This window comes from Salvelinus namaycush, chromosome 26, assembly GCF_016432855.1.
Source record: "Salvelinus namaycush isolate Seneca chromosome 26, SaNama_1.0, whole genome shotgun sequence".
NCBI lineage: Eukaryota > Metazoa > Chordata > Actinopteri > Salmoniformes > Salmonidae > Salvelinus > Salvelinus namaycush.
This window is the reverse complement of record NC_052332.1, coordinates 31,120,537-31,129,674: the sequence shown is the minus strand read 5'-3', so window position 1 is coordinate 31,129,674 and position 9,138 is coordinate 31,120,537. Positions and strand designations below refer to the sequence as shown.

The 9,138-nt window shown below is 39.9% G+C and overlaps 1 pseudogene; it reads left to right on the top strand.

The window, feature by feature from the left end:
• Positions 1–1,066: 1,066 nt before the first annotated feature.
• LOC120021718 lies at positions 1,067–5,081 on the top strand (annotated as a pseudogene).
• Positions 5,082–9,138: the final 4,057 nt, after the last annotated feature.

The following is a 9,138-nucleotide window of genomic DNA, read 5'->3' as shown; positions in this document are numbered from 1 at the left end:
GCCATATGAAGAGAAGGAGAAAAGGGTGAGCTATGTGAATAACATTCGAAGCACATGCCTACTAGTGAAAATGTCATATGATCTTATCTGTCACGTGTTATCTGCTTCAACCTGTTGAGTTGTGTGTCAGTCATCCATATTTAATAATAAAACAACAACAACCTTTAATTCTCAGATTGGAAATCTACCATCTCTGAGACCAAGAAAGCAGAGAGGAGAAAGAGTTGAAGAGATGCTCATACAAATAAACGAGAGGAAAACAATCAGCGAAATCCCTCTAAGTACTAAACCTCTTTTTATTGTCATCAATAACATGGGAAGTGAATATCTATCTATCTATTATATGTAATATTATTTGTTAAGTATGTAATCCTGTTCTTTCATAGCTAACGTCTTAGAAGGCAAGGGCGTCTTCAAGGATGAGTATGAAGAGGCTTTGACTTTGCTGAGGGATATGAAGAAAAGGTACAAGATGGTTCACATGAAGGCAGTGGAGCAAGCAACACGTATTGAGTATGAGAGGACCACCAACCACAAGTAGAGATTCACAAACTCTGTTACTTTCATGAAACATGAACATTAAACAGTCAACCAAACACTCGTCTTCCAAGTAATTTAGGTGAAGAGAATGATCAGCTACAAATTCTTTCTGGGCTGAAGGGAAAACGTTCTTATTGAGTTTATTTAGCCCATCTATGACAACTGTTATGTATAACATTATCATCATGCATTTGTTTGTCTGTTTCATTATTAAATAGCTCTGTTTCAACTTTATTCAACCTTGACAAGAAGGTGACAGTGGATCTTGCAAATGGAGGCCGCTGTCACCCAGGCTTATGGCAGAGTTTTGTATTTCAGTGGGGTATCAATCAAATCTGTTTTAATAAATTAGTTGGTAAAACAGTCTAACAAGGTGCCAATGTGATATGGGGTGTCGTGTCATCACTTCAACTTTGTGTGTCATTATGATGCTGTACAAATACTATGCAACAGACCCTGAACGCTTGATACTCTTGAACATATCCCGCGCAAACACTCATGACAGGAAGTAAATAAAGGGCCGTAAGTGACGTCGGTGTGTTCCCGCCTGAAACCGAAACGGAGGCAAAAGAGCTATCGAATAGATAGCAACATACATTGGACAATGGATGACCTATATTTGGATAATATTGATGAATTTGTCAACGACCAGAATAAAATCGTAAGTCACTTAGCTAACTAATCTATCTTGACCGATCCAACTAGCTGTTGGGGTCAGCTATCTGACTGCTCAGGCTAGCTACGCTAGATAGCTATCACTTGCTCACCTTGCTATTGTCGAATGATGCAGTGTAACGTTAGTTTTAAGACCGCAACAGGCCCCCAAATTGTGTGACTACACAGTTGGTTCGGGAAACTTCGAGCTGTATTCCTTTCTAGAAGATAGGAATATAACGTACCAGATCGAGCTTGCAAGTCTCAGGGTAAACTACATAAATTGTGTCGGGAACTAGAAGCACAAGCATTTCGCTACACTCGCATTAAAATCTGCTAACCTTGTGTATGTGACCAATACAATTTGATTTGTATGGATCCCACAGATCTCTGTTGACAACAGACTGTTTTTTTTGTTATTGTGTGTGTGCTAACAGGTGACATACAAATGGCTGAGTCTCACTCTTGGGGTCCATGTCAACTTAGCCAAACAGTGAGTATCCAGATCCAACCTCTTAAACTGCCTTTTGGGGGGTGGGGGTTTAAACCACCACCTGTAAAGTCCATCACGATGCGTATATTTCAGAATGCTTTATCATTACCTGGACCGCAAGAGGAACGAAAGCTCAACTCTGCTCCATGCTACCTACCTTGTGTCTGGCAAGTTTGTCAAGAATGGTACCACGGTAAGAGAACAAGCCAAAATGCCCAATTTCATTCACCATGCCCCTACATAACACGACATAAAACAGTAGGCCCATTTGGAAACAAAACGTTGGACATATACGATTCTTGCTTTGTTTTGGTATGTCTGTGTTTGTACTTAGGTTATTTTTCAATGCTTTTTTCCCCCTTCAGTGTCACAAGGTGTCAGTAGTGCAAGAGGATCAGTTGGAGGGTAAATGACCAGTTCACCTGCCTCCTTTCCTAACTCCATCTAGATGAATATGAAGTGTTGTGAATGTATAAATGTCATCTGCGATGTGTTGTAGATGTGAAGTCGAAGCTGAGCCTGACCGTCAGTGTACACGTGTACAGTGTTCAGAAGGCAGTGCTGAAAGACAGTGGTCCCCTGTACAGTGCGGATTATGATGCTGTGAAAGAGAACCTAAGGAACTGCAGCAGGTATATCCGTCTTCGCACTTCCAACTTTACTCAGTCAAAATGATAGATTGAGAAATTGCTGTTAAATATAAAGTTTGGTGAGTTATTTATCAGAACATACCAATCTATTTGCAGGTACAGTGCAATTCGCTGTGCCGATGCAGTACCCATGTCCTCGACAGAGGTGCAGCAGGCTCATGAGATAACACAGGCCCCACCGCCAGACGGCGCACACCAAATCTGGCATCAATGGTCAATCTAGTCTGGCCTCTAAACCCACCTCCAAGCAGTCCAAAGGCGTTATGGGAATGTTTGCAAACAAGAATGTCTCCAAGAATCAAGAGTCAAGCAAAGCGAGAACATTGGAGCAGAGAGAGGATGCACCTGTGGTACGTGTTTCTGTGCTCTGCAAAAGCCATGTGATGTTCATTTCATCCAGTGCAACCCATAATGCTATACCTTGTGATGTCACATTTATTTGATATTGTAGGTTGAGACCTCCGAAACTAAACCAGCTCCAAAGACACATCCTATGAGTAACTTATTTTGGAATCAAGCAACCAGTGAGTTTTTCAACATTCACATATCATATATGGGGATATCGTTCTATAATTTCACATGTAAATACTGCACTATTGTCCTTTACATCTCTTAAGATAAATCCTGTATGTCCGCCACAGAAAAACCTGACAAATCCATCAAGGAAGAGGTAGAAGCAGCCCAGATGTCCTCTTCAGTGGATGTGAAGCCCTCAAGCTCAGTCCCTAAAGCAGAGACTCCTGTCAAGGAGGAACTACCAAAAGATGCTGTGGTTGAGAAAGATATTAGGTGTGTATTATTAACTCTTGTAGGAGTCCTTGTATGAATATACAACTTGTGTCGTAATTAGAAGTACCATGGGTACTGCAGTGATTATAAGAGAAAGTATTTGTTTGACACAGGGCTTGTATATTAGAACCAGTGATGGATCTTAAGGATTTTGGTCACCAGCCAGCCGGGCTAGTAGACTGATTTAAAAAAATATATATATTTTTTTTTAACTAGCCTGGGTATTATTCCTATCCAAAGTCTGCCGAGCGATACTTGTTAAAAAAAAAAAAAAATCATTCACTGGCCACCTGGCTAGTTTGGCACATGTTCTACTAGCCCAGTCTGATAAGTGCTAGCGGGCTAGCTTAACTTCCATCCCTGCTCAGAACCAACATCTCGCAGAAACCTTGTCGTCTTGGTGAATGGTGAGTGTTTTGAATGGCATTTCCAGAATATGCTTTAACAGAATATTTTCCTTTCAGTAGTAAGAGCAAGCGTCTTGACCATTCCAATAGTGAAGAGAAGAACGCGAGTCAGAAGAAGAACAAGCGTCGGAGGATAAAGAAGCCCCAGTCAGACAGTAGTGATGATGAGGGTAAGATGAGCTGTAAAGGGAGGGCATGCTTATTGCTCAGGCTCCCCTCGACATTCACACTGGACTTCAGAGTTCAACTGTTTCATGGTTAATAACAGAACTATTCTATGTTAGTTATTCCAGATTCTCCTCCAAGGTTGCAAGAACAGAGGGGCCCATCACCAAGCCTTGTGAATCAAAAAAATAAAGAACCTTTTGCTATTTCTCATTCAGATGTAAGCTTTCACATTTTATTTATTTAAGTACTAAACTGTTGAAGTTGCAGGATATAATTAGTAAGATTTTTCTTTTTAACGAATCTGTTTTTTTATCACCAATTTGTAATGATCGTTATCTACCTATCAATCCATGCAGGAACGTTCAGATTGTAAGCGGAGGAAGAGGAGACGCGTCTTGAAATCACTCACCTTTTTGGATGACGAGGGATGCATTGGTAAAATATTGATTTTTTTTGTTTGTTTCTATTCTATGTTTCTATTTCTATTTTCTTGTAAACATTTTGCCTAAGTATAACGCCTCTGACATACACATGACGCCTATTTCTTCTCCTTGAAGTGTGTGTGTGTGTGTTAAAGCTAAGATATATATATATATATATAGATATATATATATATATATATATATAGATCAGCATGTGTGTGTATATGTATGTGCTGATCAATGTCTTAATGATGTCTGATCTCAAAACCATTTTAAACTGTCTACCTTCCAGTGACTGAGAAAGGCTATGAGAGTGAATCCTACTCTGAGACGGAGGATGACTTTAAGGCAAGTAAATCATCCCAGAAGAATCCAGACCCACCAAAACCATCAACTGGCATGAAAGGGGAGGAGAAGAGAAGGAAGAATGTTGCCGCCTCTAATAGATCAACTAAGCAGGCTTCTATTATGGGATTCTTTCAATGGAAATGACCGACATACTCGCAATGTACTGAACACTGAGAAGATTAACATCTATTTTGAGGGACTTGAGGCCTAGACTGACGCACATGATCAAATGCTCCGGAGGATGGATGTAGTTACTTGACTGGCAACATTTGGAAGAATGCTGTAATTTTTTTCCTATTTAAAAAAGAAAGAAAAAATAATTGGAATATATTTCCACATTACTGTATATGATAAAGTGGCATAAATATATCCACAACACATTGTAAAGTACCGTCAGAGCTTATTGACCATTGCCATGTTATTGTAGCATTTATTTTGGGGGTTTGAAACTGGTTACAATTCTGCAAGTATTTAAGGGTTCATACTGTGGGGAACCAGAACAGATTCTGAACAGCCGCAGTACGGCATGCTCTTACCTGCCTCTTCAACTGGTGCCTTTACTTGTGTTCGCTACAGTATATTAAAGCCAAGTTGAAACATTTTCAATATTCACAATATACAGTCTGATCAATCACAGAAATGGTTTGTGTAGAAAATGGGTATTCCCAAACTGGGGTGCAATGCCGTCGGGGGTACGCCAAATAAAAATGTGAATCACATAAAAATATATATTTTTAAAAAACATTTCCCCCCCTCATTTTTAAACAGTCCATTTATATTTTCCAACAGGGCTATACATTGGGTGAGGTTTTTTTCTTGCCTGAGTAGCCTCGTTTCACTGCCAAAAATAAAATTAAACCATCTAGTGTTCAGTGAAATAACACAATGTCAAATACAGGTAGCCAAGTCAAATAATTAACATCCAATCACATTAACCGTTAATCTCTCCTGGGAATTCCACTAACGGTCTGTATGTAGCCAAACGTAGCTGCTGCTCATGTTGGTATCTGTACTGATGGTGCAAAAGACAGGACGGAGACAGTGGAGTGGTAACGCGTGTGCAAGCAGTTGCTCCTGACGTCACTTGGGTACACTGCAGCATCCACCGAGAGGCTCTTGCTGCCAAGGGAATGCCTGACAGATTGAAAGATGTTTTGGGCACTACAGTGAAAATGGTTCACTTTGTTAAATCAAGGCCCCTGAACTCTTGTATTTTCTGCACTATGCAATGATATGGGCAGCGACCATGTAACGCTTTTACAACATACAGAAGTGCGCTGGTTATCAAGGGGCAAAGTATTGACACGTTTTTTAAAATTGAGAGATGAGCTTAAAGTTTTCTTTACTGACCATAATTTTCACTTGTCTGACTGCTTGCATGATGAGTTTCTCACACGACTGGCCTATTTGGGTGATGTTTTTTCTTGCCTGAATGATCTGAATCTAGGATTACAGGGACTCGCCGCAACTATATTCAATGTGCGGGACAAAATTGAGGCTATGATTAAAAAGTTGGAGCTCTTCTCTGTCTGCATTAACAAGGACAACACACAGGTCTTTACATCAATGTATGATTTTTTGTGTGCAAATGAACTCAAGCTTACGGACAATGTCAAATGTGATATAGCCGAAGCACCTGAGTAAGTTGGGTGTGACAAAAACTCACTCATTCTTATGTTTAATAAATGTATTGTATAGTGTGTGGCAGGCTTACAATGATGGCAAAAAACAACATTTGAGAGCGCTGACCCTGGATCTAGAGGGGGTACGCAGCTGGAGGTTGAATGTTTGAAGGGGTACGGGACTATGAAGTTTGGGAACCACTGGTGAAGAAAATACAATGGTGGCATTTTAGATGCATCGTATCTTTGAGTAATAGGTTTGCTTCCTATGGTTTTGACATGCATGATATTACTTGGGCACAATCAGGCACTCAGGTTATGTTTGATACACAATGGTCTGCCTTTGGCAGGGCTTAACTCTGGAAGCACACTTTGGAATCAACTGGTGTCTGATCCAGTGCCACAGCCGTGTTATTGCTTGCCGCATGGCTTGCAACGTCCCTTGATGCAGGATAGTACCCGGTCCCTTTGACAGGCTTATCAATTGAAACTGGCTCTCTGAATTTCATAGGACAAGATGAAATTACATTCATGTGCTTTGGGAATGTATGTTTGGATTAATTTCATCAATCAACAGTTACCAAATCTGAATTGACCCCAATCTTACTTTAGGTGCTCTGGGTCAAAAGCATGAAAGTTGTCTTATTTTAGATACCAACATAAGGCATTACACATTTGTAATAGATCATATTATTGAATAATAAAATAACACATTGCGTGTGCCATGCAGTAAGCAGAGTTGCTTTCATGAGTAAAAGGCAACTGTTGAGCAAACCCATGCAATGGAAACACAGGCCATGGATGGTCTACACTGAGGCAGGGTTCCCTCTCCATGACTTGGCTATGCAATGAGGGAACATGATGAACTGTTTCCAGGTTTCTTCAAAGGTACATTCGTGTGAGGGAGGGGCTGGGAGATTCATACACTATCACACGCAGCAGGAAAGAACTCTACGAGAGGATGGGGCATGCAGGTATGTGGACTAATAAATCTTTGTTTTTTGGTACATAAAAGAAAACAGTCAAAATCCCTGCATCTAGACTGATAAAAGTGATACTCAAAGAAACACTGTGAAAGCTGTGAACAAAACAAATGAAACCAGGCAAATAAAAGTGAAAACACAATTACTTATTTGCAGATCTGAAGTTTCCGAGCCCAACAACAGCACAACATCAAATATACTCTACAGATAGTTACCTACGGAGTCTAGAAGCCTATAGCATTATGTATTATTAAAAACTGACATGCTGAGACTTTATGATTAAAACTCAATTCAAGGAAAGAAATTAAAACACAGTGTCAGTCAGCTGTGCGTTTGCTAAAGGAGGGGAATTATTTCACAAATTTCAGAATTAGTTATACAATCAGCGTAGATTAAAGATCTCTACTGTGTAACATAGTCAATTACAAAGTACTCCGACATTGTGGTTTAGTGTTGCCACACCACCTGAATGTGGTACTGAATGTGCACTCACTGCCCATCCCTTGATCACTGCCCATCCCTTGATCACTGCCCATCCCTTGATCACTGCCCATCTCTTGATCACTGCCCATCCCTTGATCACTGCCCATCTCTTGATCACTGCCCATCCCTTGATCACTGCCCATCCCACATATTGGTTTCACTGCCCATCTCTTGATCACTGCCCATCCCTTGATCACTGCCCATCTCTTGATCACTGCCCATCCCACATATTGGTTTCACTGCCCATCTCTTGATCACTGCCCATCCCTTGATCACTGCCCATCTCTTGATCATTGCCCATCTCTTGATCATTGCCCATCTCTTGATCACTGCCCATCTCTTGATCACTGCCCATCCCTTGATCACTGCCCATCCCTTGATCACTGCCCATCTCTTGATCACTGCCCATCTCTTGATCACTGCCCATCCCTTGATCACTGCCCATCCCACATATTGGTTTCACTGGCCATCCCTTGTTCTGTCCCTCTCCTTGATTTCATGGTCTTGCCCACCTTACGATTTAAAAATGATATTTCAGCCAGGCAGATGTGGAATGCACTTTAAAACCCAGGTGGAACAAATCAGTGGGCATTTAAAAAAATATATCAAGTGATTCCACATTACTATATTCAAACAGGCCTTGAGCACTGGATTTCTTCCCAGTCTCTGAATACATTAGATTTGATGTTGTCTGTGGTAAACAGGCGCAGCCCATGCACATTCCTTCTGCAGTCTTAATTACAAGTATCTCTGTCAATAATCACATAAAACAACTAACATACATTACATTCTTATTCTAACAAGCAGAAATACATGTTGAAATCTGAAGATAATATGGCATGGTAATTTACCTGCACATTTTAGTTAGAAGTGTTATTAAAAAACACCTGCCTGTAGAAAAACATCTATGATTGATTTCATGCATACAAATAATAAATATGTTGAGTTGCGTTTAAATACTATCTGTCATCATCACATGAAATCCTATGATTTACAGAGTACATCTGGAGGTTGTTATACAGTTCATTCATTGCTCTCCTGGTTTTTTTTATGTATAAAATAATGTTTGTGGTTATATTTATGTTTATTTTAGGTCCGCAGAAAACCCTAAATATGAAGATATCTCAAGGTAAAGCATGTTGTAATAGATCTACATCTACAATGTGAAGACATACTACACTATACATATACAGCACACATTTGACTACTGGCACAGCCACTGCTCAACCTCTTGATACAATTGACTAAATTGCAAAGGCACCTATTGCCAGTAATCTTTATTGAACATATCTCTCTCTCTCTCTCTGATTCTAGATGTTAGAGAAACATGTGGTTGTGAATTGCGTTTGAGAAAAACAGTTTGAGAGAAAAAACGTTTTTGTTCTTGTCTATTTTGAGTTCTTGTTCAGATTAATATCAACAAACAACTTTAAAGGGAAATAAACATTCACTTGTAATTTACTTTTATAATCCCTTTCTTTCTCTTCTTGAAAAACTCTTCAAAAGAAAATGATTAATTGAAAACAGGTTTTTACACATGCTCTTAGGACTTGGTGATGTAATAGAATCTGGCTCTGCT